A 25,695-nucleotide genomic window follows, 5' to 3' on the forward strand; every position below is an offset into this window, starting at 1 on the left:
CCCAAAACCAGAGATGTTGGCGTGGATGTGGAGAAAAGGGCACACTTCTACACTGCTGGTGGGAATGCGCACTAATACGTTCCTTCTGGAAGGATGTTTGGAGAATACTTAGAGACCTAAAATAGACCTGCCATTCGATCCTATAATTCCTTTACTAGGTTTATACCCCAAAGACCAAAAGTCACAATATAACAAAGACATCTGTACCAGAATGTTTATTGCAGCCCAATTCATAATCACTAAGTCATGGAAGAAGCCCAAGTGTTCATCGACCCACGAATGGACTCGCAAATTGTGGTACATGTATACCATGGAATATTATGTAGCTTTAAAAAAAGATGGAGACTTTACCTCTTTCATGTTTACATGGATGGAGCTGGAACATATTCTTCTTAGCATAGTATCTCAGGAGTGGAAGAAAAAGTATCCTATGTACTCAGCTCTGCTATGAAGCTAAATTATAGCTTTCACATGAAGGCTATAACCCAACTATAGCACAAGACTATGGGGAAAGGGCCAAGGAAGGGGAAGGGAGGGGGGAGGTTTTGGTGGAGGGAGGGTAATGAGTGGGGCCACATCTACGGTGCATCTTAGAATGGGTACAGGTGAAACTTACTAAAGGCAGAATACAAATGTCTACATACAGTAACTGAGAAAATGCCATGAAGGCTACGTTGAACAGTTTGATGAGAATATTTCAGATTGTATATGAAACCCGCGATTGTACCCCTTGATTGCACTAATGTACACAGCTATGATTTAACAATAAAAAAAATTAAAAGAAAAATCTTAGCAAACTGAAGAAGATTGGAATCATAGCTAGGACCTTTCTTTTCTCGCCACAATAATATGAAATTAGAAATTAATGACAGCAGGAATTTTAGAAAATTCTAAATACATGGGAATTCAACAATATGTCTTTGAACGATCAATGGGTCAATAAAATAATTAAAGGAGAAATTAAAAAAAAATCTTGAGACAAACAAAAATGGAAATGTAACATACCAGAGCTTATGGGATACAGAAAAAGCTGCCGTAAGAGGGGAATTTATAGCAATAAATAACTACATCAGAAGGGAAGAACGATTGCAAATGAGGGACTTAAGAAATATCAATAGAAGAAGAAGAACAAATTATGCCAAATCTTAGCAGAAGAGAAACATAATAAACATCAGAGCTGAAATAAATGCAATAGAAACTAGAAAAAAATACAAAAGATCGACAAACTCTAGAGTTGAGTTTTTTAAAAAGATAAATAAAATTGACAAGCATTTAGCTACCCAATGAATAGGAAAAGAAAAAAAATCGGAAAAGAAAGAGGAGATGTTACAACAGCTATCACAGAAATATATGGATTATAAGAGACTATAACAAATATAGGCCAAAAATTGGATAACCCAGAAGAAACGAATAAATTCCTAGACATATACAATGTACCTGGATTAAATCACAAAGAAGTTGAAATGGGAACAGGCCAGTAACAAGAGAGGTGATTGAAGCAGTCAGACAAAGTCTCCCAACAAAGAAAATCCCAGGGCCAGATGGCTGCACAGCTGAATTCTGCCAAACATTTAAAAAACTAATACCAATTCTTCACAAACTCTTCCAGACAGTCAGAGAGGATGAAACACTTCCCAACTCTTTTCACAAGGCCAACATTACCCTGTTAGCAAAGTCAGACAAGAATAGCACAACAAAATAAAACTACTAATTTTAAGCATAAAAATTACTGAGTTAAAGTTGATATTACATGTTAAATTTTTTTTTTTTGCCGTTTTTTGCCGGGGTTGGGTTTGAACCCACCACCTCCAGTATGGGGCCAGTGCCCTACTCCTTTAAGCCACAGGCGCCGCCCACATGTTAAATTTTTTTATTACATGTTTCCAAATATCTTTCCAAAAAAGGATATAGAAAATTGTCCCCACATTTAAAGTGTATGGGGAATATGTAGGTTCCTTTTTCTTCATCAGCAACTGTATTTTATAGTCCTTTCCATTTTTTGTCTGTTTGAAAGCCAAAAGTGTGTTCCTTTTAATTGAGTTACATTTCTTTGATAATAGGCTCATCGTATTTTCAATATGTTCATTTATCGTTTTGTATTTTGGGGGATAAATTTCTTATTTATGGCTTTTCACATTGATCTTTTTCAAGGCCAGTTCCACAATTGTTTCAATACTAAAGTTCTGTAATTTATTTTGATATAAGGATAAGTCCCTTCTAATTCCCATTTTGTTTTTCAAAATTTTTATGAGCATTTTTCTCTTCTAAGGATTTCAGCTTAAGTCACATTATATTTATAAATTAATTGAAGCATTGCTATTCTTATATAATCAGAACATGATATACCTTTCTTTTATCTCAGGCCTTATTGGAAGATGATTACTTTTTTTATTTTACTGATAGGGATCCTTCACTTTTTTTATTTTAATAGATTTGGGGATAGAAGTTGAATTCTGTTACATGTGTATATTGCATGGTGGGGGAGTCTGAACTTTCTGTGTACCCATCACCTGAGTTGTCTCCACTGTATCCTAGAGGTAATTTTTCAGCCCTAACTACCTCCTGGTCCACCCCCTTGTGAATCTCCAAGGTCCCTGAAAATATTTTGTATGTTGTGGGGCCAAGTTCAGCTCCCACTTTAAGGTGAGAATAGCTGCCATTTCGTTTTCTTTCCTGAGTTAGGATGATAGCATCCAGTTTGATCCACGTTGTTTCAAAAGACATAATAATTATTTCATTCTTTCTAATCATGTGCTTTAGAGCATTTTTCTTTTTTTGAGATAGAGTCTCAAGCTGTTGCCCTGGGTAGAGTGCCGTGGTGTCATAGCTCACAGCAACCTCAGACTCTTGGGCTTAAGTGATTCTCTTGCCTCAGCCTCCCAAGTAGCTGGGACTATAGGTGCCCACCACAACACCCAGCTATTTTTTTTGTTGTTGTTGTTGCAGTTGTCATTGTTGTTTTAGTTGGCCCGAGCTTGGTTCGAACCCACCAGCCTCAATGCATGTGGCCGGCGCCCTTGCCGACTAAACTATGGGTGCTGCTTTAGAGTATGTTTATACCACATTTTATTAATCCACTCACTGGTCGATGGGCATTTAAGTTGATTCCATATCTTTCTTTTTTTTTTTTTTATTAAATCATAAGTGTATACAATGATATGATTATGGGGCATCATACACTCACTTCATAAACCATTTGACACATTTTTATCCCAGTGGTTAACATAGCCTTTCCGGCGTTATCTCAGTTACTGTGCCAAAACATTTATATTCTACATTTACCAAGTTTCGCAAATACCCCTGTAATATGCACCACAGGTGTGATCCCACCGATTCCCCTCCCTCTACCCACCCCCCCTTTCCCACTTCCCCCTATTGTTAAGTTGTAGCTGGGTTATAGCTTTCATGTGAGAGTCCCAAATTAGTTTCATAGTAGGGCTGTGTACATTGGGTATTTTTTCTTCCATTCTTGGGATACTTTACTAAGAAGAATATGTTCCAGCTCCATCCATGTAAACATGAAAGAGGTAAAGTCTCCATCTTTCTTTAAGGCTGCATAGTATTCCATGGTACACATATACCACAATTTATTAATCCATTCGTGGATCGATGGGCACTTCGGCTTTTTCCATGACTTAGCAATTATGAATTGGGCTGCAATAAACATTCTGGTACAAATATCTTTGTTATGTTGTGATTTTTGGTCTTCTGGGTATATGCCCAGCAGAGGAATTACAGGATTGAATGGCAGGTCTATTTTTAGATCTCTGAGTGTTCTCCATATATCTTTCCAAAAGGAATGTATTAATTTGTATTCCCACCAGCAGTGCAGAAGTGTTCCCTTTTCTCCGCATCCACGCCAACATCTCTGGTCTTGAGATTTTGTGATATAGGCTAGTCTCATTGGAGTTAGATGATATCTCAAAGTTCCATATCTTTCTGACTGTGAATTGTGCTGTGATAAATATATGAGAATAGCAATCATTTTGACGTAGTGATTTATTTTCCTCTGGGTAGATACCAAGTAGTGGGATTGTGGGATCAAATGGTAAAACTACTTTTAGTTCTCTGAGAAATCTCCATACTGTTTTCCAGAGGTTGCACTAACTTACATTCCCACCAACAGGGTATAAGCATTCTCTTTCTACCACATCCATTCCAGCATCTATAGTTTTTTGACAATTTAACAATGGCTATGCTAACTGGAGTGAGATGGTATATGCATCTCATTGTGGCCATAAGTTGCATTTCTCTGATGATGAACAATGATGAAGCTTTTTTATATGTTTGTGGGCCATTTGTATATCTTTTTTGGAGGAATGCCTGTTCACGTCATTGCCCCACTTCTTAATTTTTTTTTTTTTTTCCTTGCTGAGTGGTTTGAGTTCCTTGTAGAGTCTGGATATTAGTCATTTGTCTGACACATAGTTTGTGAATATTTTCTCTCTTTCTGTAGGTCGCCTGTTTACTCCTTGGATTATTTCTGTTGCTGTGTGGAAGCTTTTTAGTTTAGTCCCGTTTGTCTATTTTTGTTTTCATTGCATTTGCTTTCGTGGTCTTAGTCATAAATTCTTTGCCTAAGCCAACATCCAGAAGAGTTTTTAATAGGTATTTTTTCCTAGAATTTTTATGGTTTAAAGTCTCACATATTTAAGTCTTGAATCTATCTTGAGTTAATTTTTGTGTATGTTGAAAGATAGGGATCCAACTTCATTCTAATGCAGATGGCTGTCCAATTTTCCCAGCATCATTTATTAAACAGTATGTCCTTTCCCCAGTGTGTGTGTGTATTTTTTGAGACAAGAGTTTCACTCTATTGACCCAGGTAGAGCAGAGTAGTGTCGTCATAGCTCAGAGCAATCTCAAACTTGCGGGCTCAGGTGATTCTCTTGCCTAGGCCTCTTGAGTAGTGGGGACTCCAGGATCGTGCCATAACAGACACCTGGATAATTTTTCTATTTTTAATAGAGATGGGGTCTAACTCTTGTTCAGAATGGTCTAAAACTCCAGAGCTCAAGCAATCCTCCTGGCCTCAGGCTCTCAGAGTGCTCAGATTACAGACTCGAGCTACTGGGCCTGCCTTCCCCAAGTGTATATTTTTGTCTGCTTTGTCAAAGATTAGTTGGTTGTAGGTAGGTGGTTTGACTTCTGGGTTCTCTCTTCTGTGGTATTGATCTACCTACTTTTATGCCAGTACCATGCTGTTTTGGTTAACTGTTGCCTTATGGAACAATTTGAAGTCTGATAATGTGACACCTTAAGTTTTGATCTATTGCTTACGATTGTTTTGGCTATTTGGACTCTTTTTTGGTTCCTTATAAATTTTTTAAAATTTATTTTTTCAATTCTGTAAAAACATGACATGATATTTTGATAGAAATGGAATTGAACCTATAGATTGTTTTGGGCAATATGGTCATTTTAACAGTATTGATTCTTCTGATCTATGAGTATGGGATATTTCTCCATTTGTTTATGTTTTCTAGGTCTATGATTATTTCATCAATGATTTATATTCCTTTGTATAGAGATAACCTTCTTGGTTAAATTTATCCCAGGTTATTTAATTTTTTTGCAGCTATTGTAAATGGGATTGATTTCTTGATTTGGTTCTCAGGTGGATACTGTTGGTGTATAGAAATGCTATTGATTTTTGTTTTTGTAAAATAATTATTTTTAAATTTCAGATTATTATGGGAGTACATATATGTTTTGGTTACATATTTGCTCTTGTAAGGTTAAATTCAGAGTTACAGGGCTTGGCACCTGTGGCACAGTGGTTACAGCACCAGCCACATACACCAAGGCTGGTGGGTTTGAGCCTGGCCTGTGCCTGCTAAACAAAAGTGACAACTGCAATAAAAAAATAGCGGGGCATTGTGGCGGGCACTTGTAGTACCAGCTACTTGGGAGACTGAGGCAAGAGAATTGCTTAAGCCCAAGAATGTGAGGTTGCTGTGAGCTGTGACGCCACGGCAGTCTACCAAGGGTGACATAATGAGATTCCGTCTCCAAAAAAAAAAAAGTCAGAGTTACAGGTGTGTCCTTCATCAAAGGTGTGCAATGTACCTGTTGGGTGGGAATTTACCCATCCCCTTCTCCCCCTCACCCCTACTTGAATTTCATTGGGTTTTGTTTCCATCTGAGCATATAGTGTTGATCAACTAGTTTCAATTTGGTATCATGTACATGTGCTTTTGCATTCATTAGACACTTCACTTCAGTTTCATCGAGGTTGTTACAAAAGATACTAGCTCTCCATCTTTTCATAGCTGTATTCCATGGTATATATATACTGCAATATATTAATCCATCCATGTATTGAAGGGCACTTGGGTTGTCTTCACATCTTTGTAATTATGAATTGTACTCCTATAAATACTCAAATGCAGGCATTTATGATAAAACGTATTTTTTTACCTTTGGGCAAATACATACTAGCGAAATGGAAGGATCAAATGGGTAGGTCTACTTTAAATTATTTGAGAAATTTCCACATCACTTTCTATGGAGGTTGTACTAGTTTGGAGTCCTACCAACGGTGTATGAGTGTTCTTCTTTCTCTGCATCCACACCAACATCTTTTGCTTTCGGACTTTATAATGTGAGCTGTTCTCACTGGGGTTAGGTGGTATTTCAATGGTTTTTTTTGAGACAGAGTCTTACTTTGTCACCCTAGGTAGAGTGCCATAGCGTCACAGCTCACAGCAACCTCCAACTCTTGGGCTTAAGCCATTTTCTTGCCTCAGCCTCCCAAGTAGCTGGGACTACAGGTGCCCTCCACAATGCTTGGCTATATTTTTATTGCAGTAGCCATTGTTGTTTTAGCAGGCCCAGGCCAGATTGGACCCCACCACCCTTGGTATGTGGGGCTGGTACCCTACCCACTGAGCTATGGGTGCCGCCTCAATGTGAGTTTGATTTGCATTCTTTTATGGTTAGAGACGATGAGCATTTTTTGTGTGTTTGTTGGCCATTCGTCTATCTTCATGAGAAAAGTTTCTGTTTGTCTCTTGCCCACTTTGCAAATGGGGCTGTTTGATCTTTTCCTGTTGATTTGCTTGAATTCTTTATAGATTCTGAATAAGAGCCCTTTGTCAGATGTGTAGCATGTGAATATCTTTCCCATTCTGCAGGTTGTCTATTTGCTTTGGTGACTGTGTCCTTGGGTGGACAGAAACTTTTTAACTTGATTAGGTCCCATTTATTTATTTTTGTTGTTGCTCTGATTGCCATTGGGGTCTTCTTCATAAGTTCTTTCTCTAGGTCAATATCTTTAAGAATTTTTCCATCTCACTAAGCTTCTTTAGACTCAATGTTTGGAATTCTTTATCTGGAATTGTAAGGAATTCTTTTCGATTAAGATATATTGCCAGACACCTGTTGTGGTCCTTTGGTTGTCATAGTTCCTTGCGTTTTCCTGTTTCCCATGTCCTTCTGTTGATATCTACAGTCACTTGGTTGGGTTTTTTGAAATTTATTTTGAAGGGGAGAATTTTTTTCTTGAAGGTATATGAAGTCTGACTATTAAGTCCACAAACTCATCCTAGAAAAAGTGCTTTGAAGGGTGGACCAGGTGCTGGTTTTAGTCCCTCCCCTTGGGAAGGGGAGGACTTTGAGGTGACCATAGTGACATTTAGCAATGAGATTTGTAGCACTTTTCCTAGGATGAGTTCATGAACTTGATTTTCTAACCTAATACATATGTTTTTGGTTGAGTGAGACTCTTAGGTTTTAATTTTGGGTGCCTACAGTAGTAGGGTCTCTGTGATGGGCCTAATGGGCCTAGGCTAAGACAAAAAGGTGTCGGGCCTAGGCTATAATGGAAAAATACAAGTTAACCCCTAACAAATTTCCAAATTGCAAGCTTTCATATGAAATAAAATAAGTCTAGTTCACTCCCAGGATCAATGAGGAAGTGCTAATTGATTTCTTGTTTCTACTTCATTCCCAGTTTCTTGCTTGGCTAACTCCCTGGGAAACACACCAGGAAGTACCAATTGTCCCTGGACTAATCTTTAAACAATACCAAGCACAGAAGTTACTGAAACTAAGATGTCTAGAGGGAAAGTACTGAAAACAAAAATGTATAACGTATGGCTAACTAACCACTAAATTCTACTTCTGTACAATGCTTGCTTGCTACCCCACCCAAATGAACCTTGGCAACCTGTGTGCCAACCAGGATGCAGACCAAGCCTTAAAAACCCGACCCCTTATGCACTCAGGGCTGCTCTCAGAAACCCCATGTTGAGACACTGAGGCAGTCTCCAGCCGGCTCTTCAATAAACAGACTCTGCTGTTAATTTGGCTTGTTTGGCAGTGTGGTCTTTGTGAAACTCCTGGGCGCAACAACTGTGTAATTTCTTAGGTAATACCTGGGGTCAGTGGTATCTCGTGGCTTAGAGAAGCATTATTAGTTCAGGCTGCCTTGAAGTTTTGCTGGAGACTTGGATGCCAGCCAAGCAAGTCTTTGGGTACAGTGCTGGAAGCAGTGGGCTCAGTATGTGGGATTTTAGGCCCTATAGCAATTTACAATGACAGCAGTGTTAGTGGGTACTTGAGGGCTAATTTTTGGGCAGATTATCCCTGAGAAGATAGAGTGGTGAAGCCACCCACTTGGATCCAGGCGGTCCATGTTGGTGTCCACTGGGAGCTGTGATAGATTGGCAGGCTAATTACCATTCCCTGAGCTGCCTGTAACAGGGCAGTGGGTCTTGTCCTAAGTGTGCTTGGGAGAGCTTCATCTTCCCTGTCCCTTCCCAGCTGTGTGGTAGCTGCAGTCATATCACCTTGAACTTGGCCAGAGGATGGGTCATGGCCCAGCATTAAACCTGCAAAATGGCTCTGGCTGTGGGGGTTGAAATCAAAGAGTTCGGGACCCCTTTCAGGCAAGTGACATGGGTGACAGACTGTGAGGAGTGCAGTCCACTTGAGTCTTGGTCTCACTATAGCCCTGGAGTTATCACATTGAGTAGAACCTCCATAGTTGGCCACCTCTCTACATTGACCGTCGCCTTACATCCACCTAATTTTCATAGACTACACACATGTATCAGTACAGTAGGCCTAGTTCCTTATGTTGACCACCTTCGTATACTGATCAGTTTGTCACAGTCCCTTGGGTGGTCCACTTACAGAGAGACAACTGTACTTTTATAAGGACAACACTATCTGCCACAGCAGAGATTATTTTTCTTTTATATACTTATAATTGTTTTTCTTTATTTTCCTTTATCAGACTTGACAGGTATTTGTTTATTTTAAGGAACTCATTCTTGAGTTCATTTAGCAATTAAACTTTTAAAAAGTTAAATTGTCAATTATTTTAATATTTGGGTAATTTTTATTTTGTTTCCAAGTTACATAAAATTTACAAGAGTAATTTAAGGGACTCCATGTGTCCTTTATCAATTACTTAAAATTTCCCCATTTACTTTCTTTCTCTCTCTCTATATATATACTAATTAGAACACATATACCAATATTTAGTATACATTAGGATGTATGCTAATTTTTTAAAACCATTTAAGAATAGAGTGGGGACCTTATTCCCCTTTTCCCGTAAAACCTAAATACTTCAATTTTATTTCCTGAGAATGAGGGTGTACCCTTATAGAACCTCAGCTCATCTACCCAAATTGGGAAATAGAATATTGACACGGTATTATTATCTAACCCACAATTCATATTCATTGCCATTGATCTTGGCATCAGTGGTAATAAAATCAGGGACACTTTAAGTTTATGGGGATAATGCCATGAAGAACATGGGTGTACAAATGGCTTAAATGTTTCTTTCTGAGGTGTAAGTATGCGTCATTGATGAAGAGAGGTCAGGGCAGCTGGTAACAAGCAGAACCGATGAATACGTTGCAAAAAGTCACCAAACTGTGTACCAAAATCATTGGCTGACTGTGAGAAGCCTAGCAGACCAAGTAAACATTGATAGAGAAACAATTAGGAAATCTTCATTGAAAATCCTGGCATGAGAAAGGTGTGGCTCTTGCATCACGACAATGCACCAGCTCACACAGCGCTGTCTGTGAGGGAGTTTTTAGCCAATAAACAAATAGCTGTATTGGAACCCCCTCCCTACTCACCTGATCTGGCCCCAGTGATTTTTTTCTTTACCTGAAGATAAAGAAAATATTGACAGGAAGACATTTTGATGACATTCAGGACATCAAGGGTAATATGATGGTAATATGGTAATAATCTGATGGCCATTCCAGAATAAGTTCCAAAATTACTTTGAAGGGTGGACTAGGCCATGGTTTTGGTCCACAGCTTCCCAAGGGGAGTCCTCTGAAGGTGACTGTAGTGATATTTAGCAGTGAGGTGGGCAGCACATTTTCTGGGATGACTTTGTGAACTTAATTGTCAGACCTCATATAAGTACATAGTTTATAGGTGTGTATACGCGTACATTCATTCAAGTTTATTAATACAATAATGTTAATCAAATCCTCTTTTTTGCTCTCTATATCTGGCAAAGATTGAGAGAAAAATGTTCACTTTCACCATTTTGCTTCAATCTCTACCTTGTTAAATATTAATATTATCATCTCCGATTTATTTTTGTTTGTGTCTTCCTGCTAAGTCTTTGCCCATCACTTATTCGGCACATAGAAAGAGCTCAATATTTATTTATTGAATGAATAAATGCATAAATTTTTTAAGCATTTTGGACCATTTTATTATAGGTGTGCTCTTTTATAACAGCACAAAGCTGGATTTTGTTTTTGACTCAGACTGAGTCTTTTAATAGAAACATGTCTCCCATTTACATTTTCTGCTTAGTTGCAGAAAGGACTTTTTTATGTGAAATTAAAGCACATCCTATATTAGTTCCTCCTGGAGAAGGGCTTTGTTCCCAAGGATTCTTTTCACCTTGAAGGCATCCATGGTCAGGCATCCTAAGGGAGAATTTGTTTTGACTTTAATTATAATTTCTCCACCCTTTTTTTTTTTGCCCATTAAATGTTATTTATTAGTAATAATCAGATTTACTATAAAAATTTGGACCAAAGGTAGAAACACATAACTTAAAGTTTTATAACCTAAAGGTTTTTAACACATTGCTTCGTTTATTTATTTTTGACTTTATACAATTTTAACCATACATGGAATGTGATTTCATGTCCTGCTTTTTTTAACATATGAATAGTGCATAATCTTTTTTTTTTTTTTTGACACAGAGTCTCACTTATTAATCCTCGGTAGAGTGCTGTGGCATCACAGCTCACAGCAACCTCCAAATCCTTGGGCTTAGGCGATTCTTTTTCTTTTTCTTTTTTTTGTTTATTAAATCATAGCTGTGTACATTAATGTGATCATGGGGCACCATACCCTGGTTTCATGGACTGTTTGACACATTTTCATCACACTGGTTAACTTAGCCTTCCTGGCATTTTCTTAGTTATTCTGCTAAGACATTTACAATCCACATGTACTAAGTTTCACATATACCCTTGTAAGATGCACCGCCGGTGTAATCCCACCAACCCCCCTCCCTCCACTCTTTTTAAATTTCTTTCTGAATCATTTTTATATCTAGCATAAATACCCTTTATTTCTTATTCCTTTCCCATTTTTGCTTATTTTCGAGTCTTGGATTCCCAAGATATATCAAGACTATATATGAGCAAGAATATCTCTTGCCCTTGTCTTCTAATTCTATGTTTAAAAATTTGCCAATCACATGTCTTACCCCCCAAACCAATCTTTTCACGTTTTTCTTTTTTGTATCACATCGCCTAGTTTCACAGTTGAAATGTTCTCTTGGAACAATGTGTAAAAAATCCTTATAATTTTCTCCTGTTTCTTGCACTAACTCTGCCATAGAATGTGACGCCTGCTGTAATTGCCCAGATTTACGTGCACATCTTGAATGGCTAAATATTTCCATAGGTCTTGTGATTGCGCTCTTCTTTCTCCCCTGTATAGGCTGGGTCACTGGGTTATTTAGTAGGGGTTCCAAGAGAAAGAGGTGTGGGCTCCCATCCAGATCTTTCAGGCCCAGCAAAAGCAGAGCAGCGGAAAGTAGTTTCCTTCTCCAAGGGAGGCTCTGTGGGCTGTGCCAGAGGCTCCCCGGGCAGGTGCGTCACCCCCGTGTTGAAGAGTGTGTGTTTTGTTATTTGTTGTGGGGAGGGAGGGAAATAATCTCCCCTTCTCTATTTTCCCTGATGGCAGAGTTGCAGAGGTGTTTAATGGTGTCTGTCAGCCTTCTGGAACACACATATGTGTGCTGCTACTGTTCTGGTCATACATGAGAGAAAAAGTAAGTTTAGAGAGCATGGCAGAGAACGCCGTGACTCCAGGGTGGCTCTGCGTGGAGAATTGGGTGCTGCCATCTTTCCGGGCTGGCCACCAATTTGTCATGCCTTCTCCATGTGGTTCAGGGTCAAACTGACTCAACCCAAAGTTATTTTCTTTTATTCCTTTTGCCCCTATTTCTATCTGAGGTTCACATTCAGAAAACTCAAGGGTTGCAGGGTACCCAGGTGAAAGCATGACGTTTCTTTTTTTTTTTTTTTTTGAGCATAGAAAATTGTGTGTTTATGTATTTACCAGCTGTGTCCACTGAATTCTCAAAGCACGGTGGCCCTTTTCAGGGAAATATCCACCTTAATTTTTTTTTTTTTGTTTGTTTGTTTTTGAGTTGTGTGGTCTTGCCATGTTGCCCAGGCTGGCCTCCCATCTCAGCCTCCCAAGTAGCTGGGATTACAGGTCTGCACCCCCTTGCATATCCACCTTCATTTTGATAGTGAACAGTGATGGGCTATTGTCTGAGAAGTGGCAAGGATGAAACTGAGCTTCCCTGCTCTCCTGCAAAGGTGATGCCTTCTTTGGATCTGAGGCTTTTATTTTAGAAATAAGGACCCAGAAGGTATGGAGACATGGTGGCCAGGCCTGAGAAAGACACATGGCTATGGGCTGGAATTCCTTCCCAAAGGAAGCTCTGGGTGAGGCAGACCTGCCTTGGTGAACATCCCCGTTAGCAGGTCCGCATCTGCAGGAGAACAGAGGGGCTGTGGGGCAGATCCTGGATCTGCTGATTATTAGCAGTGAGATCTGGTTAAGTCTCTGAGTTTCAGTCCCCTTTCTGATATGGGGACAAACATTTCATCGTCATTGGATGGTTGGGATGAATGATTCAGTGATAACAGCATCGAGCTTTTTGCTTCCGAGAGTGGCAGTGGGTTTTCAATTCATAAAAGCAGACTGGTTCGTACCTACACATGGGGAATCAGAACAGCACAGAAGCTTGGAGCAGAGGTTCTGGAGTGGAGCAATCAATCTGGTTAAACATTTTGGTTTTATCCTCCCTGGCTGAGCAACTTTCTTCACCGCTTTAAGCCTCTGTTTCTCATTCATGAACTGGGGATCAAGGCTGGGCGCGGTGGCTTACTCCTATAATCCCAGCACTTTGGGAGCCTGAGGCGGGTGGACTGCCGGAGGTCAGGAGTTCAAGACAAGCCTGAACAAGAAAGAGCTCATCTCTACTAAAAACAGAAAACCTAGCCAGGTGTTGTGGCAGGCTCCTATAGTTCCGGCTACTCAGAAAGCTAACGCACGAGGATTGCTAAAGCCCAAGAGTTTAAGGCTGTTGTGAGCTATGATGCCAAGGCATTCTGCCCAAGGTGACAGAGTAAGATGCTGTCTAAAAAAAAAAAGGAGGGGTGGTGGTGCCTGTGGCCCAAAGGAGTAGGGCACCGGCCCCATATACTAGAGGTGGTGGGTTCAAACCCAGCCCCGGCCAAAAACTGCAACAAACAAACAAACAAAAAATGGGGCTCCAATATTACTCCCTATGTCATAGCTTTGCCAAGAGCATTAGATGAGAGGTGTGTGTAACACAGCTACCATATTGCCTGGTGCACAGTCACAACTTGATGTAAGTTAGACATTTTCGTTAAAAAAATCTAGTCCTTCCTTCTTTGCATCTACCTTAGAGAGGCGACTGGCGATGCTACGTGAAGCCCTGGACACAGCCTAAGTGTTCAACAGCAGAGCAACGGGTGTGCAATTGTTCATATACTGGTTTCGTATTAGTATTGACAACACTGGATTTTTTTTTTTTTTCCATTCTTGAGATACTTTACCAAGAAGAATGTGTTTCAACTCTATCCAGGTAAACACCAAAGATGTAAAATCTTCAACTTTTCTTTTCTTTTTTTTTTTTTTTGTTGCCCTTGGTAGAGTGCTATGGCGTCCCAGCTCACAGCAACCTCAAACTCTTGGGCTTAGGTGATTCTCTTGCCTCAGCCTCCCGTGTAGCTGGGACTACAGGTGCCCACCACAACGCTTGGCTGTTAAGTCTTCAGCTTTTCTTATGGCTGAATAGTACTCCATGGTAAACACATGCCACAGTTCATTGATCCATTAAAGGGATGATGGGAATTTAGGTTGCTTCCACGACTTTCGAGGGGGAGGGAGGAGGAGAGAGAAGGGAGGGGGAGGAGGGAGGGTGATTGGAGGGGTCTCACCTGATGTGCACAAGGTGAGGGTGTTCAGCACCCCACCCCCCCGGTGAAGGGCTCAACTACAACAAGGACTTTACCTTGCAAGGGAGAACAATGTAACCTAAAAATCTGTTCCCTCATATTAATTTATAATAAAAAAACAACAGAGCAATGGGAAAAAGACAGTGGCACATCCTCCCACAGAATACTGTGCAGCAGCTTGAGAGGCTGAAGAGCTCTGGGTGTTCTAACCTGGACAGGATGCCTAGGCTTTCGCTGAGTGAAAGTAAAGAAAGTCGTATGACAACACTGTAGTGGAATGTCACCGCACAGAGGGCCTCCGCAAGTTTACCTGCAGGGCTGGCTTCCAGGGCAGGCAGCCTGTGAATGCTGAGTGTGTGAATGGTCTGCTGAAGCATTCTTTGGAATTTTTAAATAACGGACCCTCCGACGGGTGAGGGGGTGGGAGAGGGGAGGATGGCGAGGAATTGGTTAATGGGTACAATGTCCATCACTCAGGTGACGCACACCCCAAAGGCTTCACTTGATGCACATAATAGATGCAGGTATCAAAAATGCACATGTAGCTGCTAAATGCATACAAATGAAAAGGAAAACAGTTTTTGAAATGTTTGGTGATTTTACTTTTAAACTGTGCAGTTTTCTAAGGGGGATGGTGGAGTCTGCACAAGAGCAGAGGTGAGACTCTGGGTAGCAGTGTGGACTGGGAACCGGACTAAGATGGTCCATGTGGGTGGCACCAGCGTAGCAGAAGCAGCCCTGGTGGTGTGGCAGCCATGGCCAGGGGACGGGCTCCACGTGAGAACTGTGCCGGGACCCCAGGGAGGAGGCCAGCTTACCTGCTTGTCCCGGAGGCTGTCTGCGCAGATATGAACTCTTCCACTGAACACCGGGCCTGGACCTGCTGATGCCGAGGCAGTAAATTATGATAAAATAAAGACGTAGGTAGGGGCATTGTGATAAAGCGTTTCAGAGAGAGTTCAGAATCTCTGTTTCTGAAAACTACTGCCACACTGCACAACAATTACATTTGCTGGCTAATTTGAGCCTCCATCTCTGATTCTTGTCTGTAAGAATATCCATGGGCTTAGCTTTAAGGATTTCCATGTTCAAAGGAGAACACTGTTTTCACATGAATCTTTGGATGAGTCAATTATTTTTATTTTTATTTATTTTTAATTTTTTATTAGATCCCAACTGTGTACACGACTGCATTTATGGGATACAATGTGCTGATTTTACATACAATTTGGAATGTTTACATCACACTGGTTAACATAGCCTTCACCTCACTTATTTAGTTGTTGTGTTTAGACATTTATACTCTACTATTAATATATTTGACACGTATACTTACAATATGCGCAGTAAAAGGTGAGGTCCCACTGATAACCCCCCCTCCAGTCTTCCCCCCACTCTCCCCCCCCTCCAGTCTTCCCCCCACTCTCCTCCCCTCCACAAATGATTAGGCTATATCGTTTGCATTTCTTAGGTAAAGTCCAAATTGTGGTTGGGCCCTTCACCCAGGGGGTGTGCTGGGCACCCTCACACTGTGCGCATGAGGTGAGAGCTCCCAATCCCCCCCTTTACCCGTCTCCTCTCTCCTCCTTCCCCACTTGGATTTAATTGTGTTTTTCCATTTTAATTGTGGGCCTATAGTTCTTCTATTGGTCCTGAGTACATTGGATACTTGTTTTTCCATTCTTGTGATACTTTACTAAGAAGAATGTTCCTCAACTCCATCCAGATTAATGCAAAAGATATACAGTTTCCTTCTTTCATGGCTGAATAGTATTCCATGGTGTACACACACACCACGGTTTATTAATCCACTCATGGGTTGATGGGCACTGGGTTGGTTCCAATTAGTAACAAGGAAGTTAATTTTAAAATTAATTTTTCCCTTGGAATTAAAGACACCCAGTACGAGAATACATGAACAGGCCTTTTGAATTATATACAAATCACAAAGTTTGTTTCAGTTTCTTATTTAACCTCGACAAGTTGGAGGAAGTGTCACCAGAGATGTTAAAGTAACATGGCGCAAATTTACATTGAAAACTAGAGCCAAGCTTACACACGACCAAGTCTTAAGAAAAGTCAAATCTTTTTAGAAAAGTTACTGCATGGGAATCATCAGCTGTAGATGTACTAAAATTTGTGTTTTTAAATAGTTTATCAGAAATTTGTCTCAACACCATCACAGACTATAAAATACTAACAGCTCCAGAAACAGTGACGTCAGCTGGAAGGTCATTCTCAAATCCAGAATGGTAAAACATTTGCAATGTTGTAATTTGCCCTGATTGACAGACATCACTTTCAATTGTATCCATTGAAAAATGAAGTTTCTGGAAGCATAAATTTCGATGACCTAATAAATGACCTTGTGGACAGTTTTCTTTTAAAAGATATTTATAAAGTTTTATTTGATTGCTGTGGTTTTCACGTATGCAATGTGAAAGTTTGCTTGTTTTTGTAATAATACTTTTTTTTATTACATCAAACACATAGATCATGTCTGCATTAATGCATTTGTGGGGTACAATGTGCTGATTTCATACAGAATTAGGAACACTTACATCACACTGGTTAATATAGACCTCATCTCATTCACTTAGTTATTGTGTGAAGACATTTATACTCTATACTAATAGATCCGACATGTGCCCTTGCATTATGCACCATGGGTGTGATCCCACCATTCACCCTCCCTCCATCTGACCTCTCCCCTCCGCTCCCCTCCCGCCTCCTCCCTCCTTAACCTTGCAGAAATTTTTAGAAAAGTAAGCCTGAAAAATCTTATGCTCCATCAAATGTATCATTAATAGAGTATCATTCTTTATTGCATGATATAAAATTATGACACCAAGTAATCATTTTTGTTAATTGTTAAGTAAATGTTGTTACTCAAGTAATCATGTTATCCTTATGTTCTATAAGTAACAGAAAAGCTTTCAAGGAAAATGGTTTGCATTTTGGTATCACGTGCATCTTCTCCGGTGGCAGGTGATGTCTGTACCGATACATTATATCACAAATGATGCTACACTTGGTCACTTGGTTAAGGAGCCACCTCCAGGTTCACTGTAAACTCACTGCTTTTCGTAATTAAGAAGCATCTTGTGGGGAGACATTTTGAGACTATGCAGATAATGTTGTTTTTTACCTTTGCCTGCTGATTTGAGCCTCCATCCCTGATTCTTGCCTGCAAAAATCATTACCATGGTGTCTGCTTAATAGCGTCTTTCTATCTCCTTCATTCCCTCTTATTAATTGAAACTCTACAGTAAGAAACAGCTCTTGTCTTTCTTCCCCATCTATTTATTTATTCAATTATTTATGTACACCAGAATGGACTTATGGATGTAAGTTTTATTCTGGGGCGTATAGTCCACTACTATTATTTATTTACTTTTGCTTACATTCTCCCAGATTGGCTGTGGATTTGACTCTAGGGCCCTCGCTATGCCACCGTTACTTGAGTTTCTTAATTACTTTCTGGCACGATGAGATTTTTTTTTTTTTCCTTGTTTCAACTCTGAGAGCTCTTTTTCAATGCTACATTTTTAGGGTGTATTCAGGGGAATCTTTTAAAAATTCTGGGTCAATTCTGATTAAATGAGTGTTTGTCTTGCCCGTGTCACATAAAGTTTGTCTTTTGGGTGGTTCCGATGAGAAAGGAAGGGGCTTGTAGCCCCCCAGAATCCGGTGACAGAATGGGGTAACGGGAGTCTTCCAGGGTGTGTGTGTGGGCAAGCAGTTTATGGTTAGGAAAATGGGTGTTCCTCTTCTTCTTTTTCTAAAAAATAAATTTAAGGAGGCTCAGCACCCATAGCATAGTGGTTACAGTGCCAGCCACATGCACTGAGGGAGGCGGGTTTGAACCCGGCCGGGGCCTGCTAAACAATAATGACAACTGCAACAAAAAAATAGCTGAGCATTGTGGTGGGCACCTGTAGTCCCAGCTACTTGGGAGGTTGAGGCAAGAGAATCGCTTAAGCCCAAGAGTTGGAGGTTGCTGTGAGCTGCGACACTGCAGCACTCTACCGAGTAAGACTCTGTCTCAAGAAAAAAAAAAAATTATTATTTAAGGAGGTTTATTCTGAGCTGAATTTGAGAACCATGCCCCGCAGCCACACCCTAGAAGTCTTGATCACGTGAACTTGAGGTGGTGGGGTGACAGTTTTATTTTATACATTTTAGGAGACAGGGATTATAGGTGAGGTTGTAAATCAATAGGCATAAAACAGAGATTGATTTGGCCCAAAAAGGTGGGGCATGTGGAAGAGGTATTGCTTACAGGTGATAGGTGGGTTTAAAGATTCTTTAGCTGATAATTGGCTGAAAGAGGCTCCATCTAAAAGCCCAGGAGTCAGTGAAAAGGAATGCTTGAGAAAAAGAGTCTGTTAATCAGAGACAAAGTACTGGACAGACCGGAGTGGTTTGTTGTGAATACTGAGGACCTGCTCGCGGGTCTGGCACAGCCTGAGGCCTGTTAGTGGGTCCAGAACATCTGTAAGAAGGGGCGGGGCAGGTGTTCTTATTAACCTGCCACCGTGACTGGGGCTGTTTTCTGGATCCAGCATCTTCTTTCTAGCCTGAATAGAACTGAGAGATTCCAAGAGACTGTTTGGGTGTGGGGCATCGGGCTGGAAGCCCAGTCTGTATGCTGCTTCTCCGTTTCACTGACTCCACCTTGAACACCAAAGAGTATCTGATTTTAGGGATTGGGACCCTCTGTCTTTGGGCTCAGCCAGCCCACCTGTTACCATGATTGTAAGTAGAGCTCTAAGTGCTAATGGTTAGTACCAGCACAGTTATCTAAGAAAGAAAGTTCTTCTGCCAGCAAAGAAACCTAGTTCTCTAATCAGTGCCTTTGACTGAGGATAAATGTAAACATTCTAAAAGTTTCTAAATTAAAAACACACACACACTCATGCACAATCATCAGTTATCTTGGGTAGTGGTGCTGGTAGATGGAATTTGGAGAATGAAGTGTGGATAATATTTTAAATTCATTGCCCACCAATTTAAAATCTCATTGTTATACAGGCGTCCTCAAACTTTTTAAACAGGGGGCCAATTCACTGTTCCTCAGACCGTTGGAGGGCCGGACTACAGTTAAAAAAAAATATGAACAAATTCCTATGCCCACTGCACATATCTTATTTTGAAGTAAAAAAACAAAACGGGAACAAATACAATCACACCGCCTCATGTGGCCCGCGGGCCGTAGTTTGAGGACCCCTGGTTTAGAGTAAGAAATAACCATAGTCATAGCGTCTCCTAACCTCATGGTGCCTTATAGATGGACTGCGTGGGTCTATTACAATATTTGGTTTAATAAAAAGGTTTAGCTTATTCAGGCAATCAATACTTAAAATTTTACCGAGGACATTTATGTGTAACTTTAAAATTTTGTTACTGAAGGAGCTAAACTTTGCTGCCTGGTAAGAACTCTGACCTCTTTCACGCCGAGGTGGAGAGCAAAGAATCTGATTGCGTTTTTCCTATTCAGAGTCCTCCATGGGGTCTGGACAGAGCAAAGGGAAAATCAGAGAAGCCCCTCTTCCTACCCCACCCTGCAAAGCAGTTGAATCAGTGCCTGCTGAACAGAACCAGGTTTGAGAAGGACCAGGCTCTGAGTTGGCAGTGACAGGGGAGTCCTCTTCCTGTGATACCTAATTTCTCTCTTTTTTTGTTTTTTTGGTTTTTGGCCGGGGCTGGGTTTGAACCCACCGCCTCTGGCATATGGGACCGGCACCCTACTCCTTGAGCCACAGGCGCCGCCCAGATACCTAATTTCTCATAGCCTTTGCTTCCAGAAAGACTTTCCTGAATTTTCACATTTGTAACTTTTTAGATTTTCCCCATTTTTTGTTCATCTGCTCAACAAATGTTTATTGCTTCCCTCCCACAATGATTCCAAGAGCAGCAGGTGGGAAGATTGGATCTAGGGGAGAGTTGTGGCCAGTTAGGGGCTGGCTTTGGGGAAACCTTGTCCCTGGGTCTCCTGCTTTGGACCTCTGAGCAGGTGAGTGTTTTTTTTTAATGTTGGCTTTGAAGAAATCTCTTTTTTAAACTACTGTTCTAGGTTAATTTGAGAGTACAGAGAATTAGGTTATGACGTCTGCATTTGTGAGGTAGAGTCCCCCTTATCATTGCGTCCTGCCCCCAGGAAGTGTGCCGTACACCCCGACATTGTGCCCATGAAGGGGGGTCACACCATCCATCCCTCCCTCTTCCCCTGAAGCATCCTGGCTCCGACAGGGGACATAATATTGGGAGAAGGAATCTGGTGGCTTCCTTTGCCTAAATCCTGGAGGTGGAGGGAAAGTCTGAGATCAGTCCCCTACAAAATCTCTGGGTCCAGCCACAGCTTCCTGACTCCTTGGGCTGTAGTCATCAAAAAGTAGGGCTGAAATACATCACCACACCTGCCTTCTCCAGGAGAGCCAGGAGTCCTGGCTCCTCTAGGTCACAGCAGGTGATCCTGGGTGAGCCACGTCCCCCCCCGTCTGGGTTTCTCATCTGTACAGTGAAGGCCCAGCTCCTGCCTATCTGGGAAATCTCTGTGTAAAGGGCTCAGCTCGGGTCTGCAGCAGCAAGGGCTGCAGAGTGGATTTGTAGACAGCCAGCCTTTCCCCAGGAGTTTTCTCTTCTCCGCTTTCCTCTGCCGTTCAGCTGGGACCCTTTATAACCTTCTCACTCTCCTGTTGGCTCCTTCCCAGGCATCCCCCTGTTGGTCTTCTCCCCCCAAAAGGAACAATTCCTGAGTATGTTTAGCCAGCCCAGGAGAGGGGCACCCCCAGTGCTGGACCTGTGTGTCTGGGAATAGGGTGCAGCCTGGTTTAATTCACTAGTCAACGTACCTTGTAATCTCTGAGAAAGTTCAGCGCTCTCCAGTTTCAGATTTTCCGATCTTTGTGGAGGGGAGGAGGAAGAACACCCAAATTAACGCCTACTCACGTATCATGTCCCCCAATGCAGAGCCGGCTTCTTGTGGCCACAGGTGTTTGCCCAGGCTGTGTCTATCTGAGAGTGTGGGATGTGCACACCGACTCCTGGCTGCTGCTTCCTTCTCCCCAGCTGTCTGTCCACCTGTCACCCCCTCACAATTCAATCTTGTCGTAATTCCTTCCCTCCTCCAAGCTGGGAGATCCTCTGGATGGAATGATCACTGCATTTTCTCCTGCTGCCGAGCCAGCTTCCAATTGACAGCCACTGACGCAGTTTCTCTGAATGCAAAGGATTCCTTAGGGTACGGTAGAGGAGGAAGGAAGGAAGGATCTCGACTCAAGGTGTTAAGATGGTTCTCCTGAGGACCACTTCTTACCGAGAAGCTACTGGGGTCTGAGAGACCTCCATTCCACTGTGCTCTCCAGAAGGAAGGGGAATGTTCTCCCCCACTTCCCATGACTACCTCCTTCATCCATTCTCATCCTTGAGTGAACTCGGGGTCTAGGCTATTTTTTTTTTTTTTTTTTAAGAAACAGGAAACTTTATTTACGGTGGTATTGCTGTGCATTAAATGAACACAAACAATGTATAATTTGGCTCGAGCTCAGTTTAGTGCATAGAATTAAATTTTGTTAGAGATACTTTATTTTATTTCAGATTAATATGAGGATACGCATGTTTAGGTTACAATGTTTTCGATTCTAAGGTAAAGTTCAGGTTGTAGTTGAGCCCTTCACCCAGGGGGCGTGCTGAACCAATTGTGCACGTTAGGTGAGATCCCACCAATCGCCCTCCCTCCCTCCCCCCTTTTCTTCCCTCCCCCTTGCTAGACTATATTTATGTTTTTATGTTAATGTGGGCGTGCAGTTGTTTATTTATTGCTTTTATGTTAGTGTGAGTACACTGGATTTATTTTCATTTTTAAAAATATGGAACACATCATGAATTTGTGTCTCATCCTTACGCAGGGGCCATGCTAACCTTCTCTGTATCGTTCCAATTTTAGTATATGTGCTGGCCACAAGGACATGCTTTTTCTAAAATTTACTTTCTGGTGATAGCTTTTAGAAAACAGCTGGGGAGGCTTCCTATGAATGGAGATTCACAGGATCAGGATCTGGGAGTTTGGATCCACCCTCTAGGGCAGGTGTGCATGAATCCAAGTGGGCAGGGAGGATGACCCAGTGGGTCTTTAGCACCTCAGGCAGATGACATCCTCAGGCTGTATAGACCATCCCTGGGAAATCCGAGAAGCCAGGGCTGCCGCTTTTGTGCTAAGATTTGCCTTTCACCTGTTTAACTTACAATCCCAAATAATTACGTATGTGTAAAAACTGTCAAAAGTGTACTTAAATCGTACCTCTGCCGTGTACTAAAATGACTTTTCATTATGACCTATCTGTACATCCTTTGAACCAAATATCTCAGCCTGGAAATGTAGATGTGCTTTTGTTTTTGTTCTACGTGTTAGGTCAGGAGACATCTGCACCAAATATGATCGGAAGGGTGAAGGTGACAGGATTTACTTAAATCGGGCAATTTCTCCATTAAAGCATCGAGGCCTCAACTCCTCAAGACAACCTTTAGCAGATGAACTATAACGTTGCCCAACATTTGTCATATTAGGTGATTTGAAAGGAAAGAACAATTATAAAAACGAATGTCATTGTCTGTCGAAGGAAAAAAAAATCCAGTTTTTGCAGCAGGGGGCGGTTAATTTTCCACAGATAAAAACAGGTTTCACAGCAATTGTGCCGCTATAACGTTCCACAATTAAAACCTAAGAAGAAAAGGTTCCACTGCCAAAGCAGACAGTTGTGGGAATGAGTTGTTTGGGGATGGGGGAGCAGCTTCCCCTCCAGCACCACAGGTTATTCAGCTTCCCATAGGAACAGCTCTGTTGCCATAAACTGCGACGGTTGCCCCCAGCCCCCACCCTCCCCCCGTTTCTGAGCTGCTTTCAATTAGCAAGGATTATTAAACTGGAAACATTTTAAACTGCTGCTGAAGCTGCTTTCCAGCCTTATGAGCTGAGCTAGAGGCTTCACAATAAAAGCTGATTGATTAGTGAAGAATGCGCTCATAGCCGCTGATGCCCAGTGTCATTTAACCTGCACTTCTCAGCCTCTCATTTCCGACCCTCCCCCCCCATGAATTGTGCATTTTCATGGGGAATTTCACTTTGGCTTCTCTCCCTGGCACCTTGCGGGGCCCGGAAGCTCTCAACTTCCATCCCAACCACCTGACCTAGCTCTCAACTTCCATCCCAACCACCTGACCTAGCCCCGTGCTAGCTTCACGCCCCGTCTGCCTCCCCCTGGACCCCAAGAAAGGATGCTCCATGGGCCAGGGTGGGTGGATTCCAGACAGAACGGAGGCTGCTGGATCCCTGCATCATGGGGGATAATAATCATCCGTTTTTCTTTGCTGTTTAATTGTCAGAACGTTAAAACAACAGCAACATGTAACACATCTTCAGATGATGCAGGCTGAGGAGCATCGATGTGGTGGGGCAGGGGTCTGTCTTGTTACAGAGATTCCAGAATAAAGGCATTGACCTTAAAGTGTTACAGGTAGTCCCCCTGCCCTCAGGTTCCAAACAAGATAGGTTCTGTAAGTTTGATCTTAAGTTGAATTTGCACGTGAGCTGGAGCAGGTGCATTTACCTGTGATCTGTAATAGACCCTGTTCGTAAGTACGAGCCGTGCATAAGCCAGATGTTGGTAACCTGGGGACGGCCCGCCTCTCATTCTCAATCATCTTCTTCTCTTAGGGTTTCTGGTGTGAATGTCTTGTTTCTCTAATTCAATAATTAATTTATTTGAGAACACAAACGACTGGTTTAGCGCTGTGCTATGTAGTTAAATCCACATACCTGTTTAATCCTAGCAACAACACACCGAGTTAGGCACTGTTAATGGCCCTATTTTTTCAGACGAGGAAACTGAAGCCTGGGAGTGCTTCAGGCTGATGTGAAAATGCACCAGAACGTTTGACTACAATATTGCTTTTTCGACCAAGCCTCTCCCTCCTCCGAGCTGCAGATTCCTGATCTGTCAAAAGAAGGGTTTGGAACAGATTCCTCCCCCCTTCCTTTCCAGGTCTTTTGCTCTTCTTTGTTTGTTGTTTGTTTTTAATCCATTGATTCATTCAATACACACTCACCATGTGCTCTGGGCCTGGCACGTTCCAAGCTCTGAGCATGGTGGTTCACTGAGTCAGACCAGCTGCCTCCTCGGGTGGGGACAGAGCTCCCATCCCAGCTCTGTTCCTGATCAGTTTTCAAGGTAAGTGCGTGTAACCCACATTGCCACCCACCCTGAGGAAGCTGGGCTTGTCAGCTTTGCATGAGCATGGGAGTCACGCAGGAGCAGCAACACAGCTACTGCCCCTGGTGCCAGGTGAGCTGGTGGGAGGAAGAGACCAGTTCTCCTTTTTAGTTGCACGAGCTGTGCCCTCAGCGCCTCTCTCTGCCCCTCTTGTAAGGCAGAAAGGGGCTGGATTTGAGGCCTGGGGTTGGGGAGGGGGTGCAGAAAGCGGTTTCCTCTCAGAGGCGGGGCCCTGGTGAGGCCGACCACGGTTATTCCTGCACCGACTAGAAGCATTTATTACCTCCAAAGTGGTGCCAGCTGTGTAGTGCTGAATGGAGGGGTGAGGTATTGTAGCTGTTATCTTTTGAACTAACTGCTATTGCGTGTCCCATGACCAGCCGTGGCAGGGTTTTTGTTCCCATGAATGAATGGGCTATAAATCTGTCGGAGTTGACACTAGCAGCAGTACTAGAGGGTATAAAGAGAAAATGTGCCGAAGAATCTTGTGGTCTTGGCTTGCCTGGAAAATGAGTTCAATAAAATGGAGGTGATCAGTGCTTATTTATAGGGGCAAACTGATACATCGGCATTGGCCGTCAGAACCTAACTTACTGTTCTCTGGCTTCTGTGCACTCTGTAAAGCACATCGCCGCCCCCCAGGGCCGCTCTCTGAGCTCCCGGCACCTGCGGGTGGTCGGGGAGGAACACCAGCAGATGAAGGAGTGTTTTCCTCTCTCTTTAAGGCTCAGGACCCTTCAGCGGTTCCCTGCTGGAGGGGTTCCATTTTGAGATTTGTCACAAGCAGAAAAAAACTCAAGGCTGTGAAAATAGTTCCTTATTTACATTTCAGGTTTTGAGGGTGAATGGCAGGAAATGGGATAAAATGAATCGCCATTTTTTTTTTCAGGCCTCTGAAACGATAAATTCCAGAA

General features: G+C 42.0%; 1 non-coding gene across 1 annotated transcript; it reads right to left on the reverse strand.

The window, feature by feature from the left end:
- Window positions 1-22,375: 22,375 nt before the first annotated feature.
- On the reverse strand, window positions 22,376-22,480 carry LOC128597851 (U6 spliceosomal RNA). The gene has a single exon (XR_008383406.1). It is a non-coding gene; the product is annotated as a U6 spliceosomal RNA (small nuclear RNA).
- Between the last annotated feature and the right edge of the window lie 3,215 nt (window positions 22,481-25,695).

Source organism: Nycticebus coucang, chromosome 10 (assembly GCF_027406575.1).
Source record: "Nycticebus coucang isolate mNycCou1 chromosome 10, mNycCou1.pri, whole genome shotgun sequence".
NCBI classification, from domain to species: Eukaryota; Metazoa; Chordata; class Mammalia; order Primates; family Lorisidae; genus Nycticebus; species Nycticebus coucang.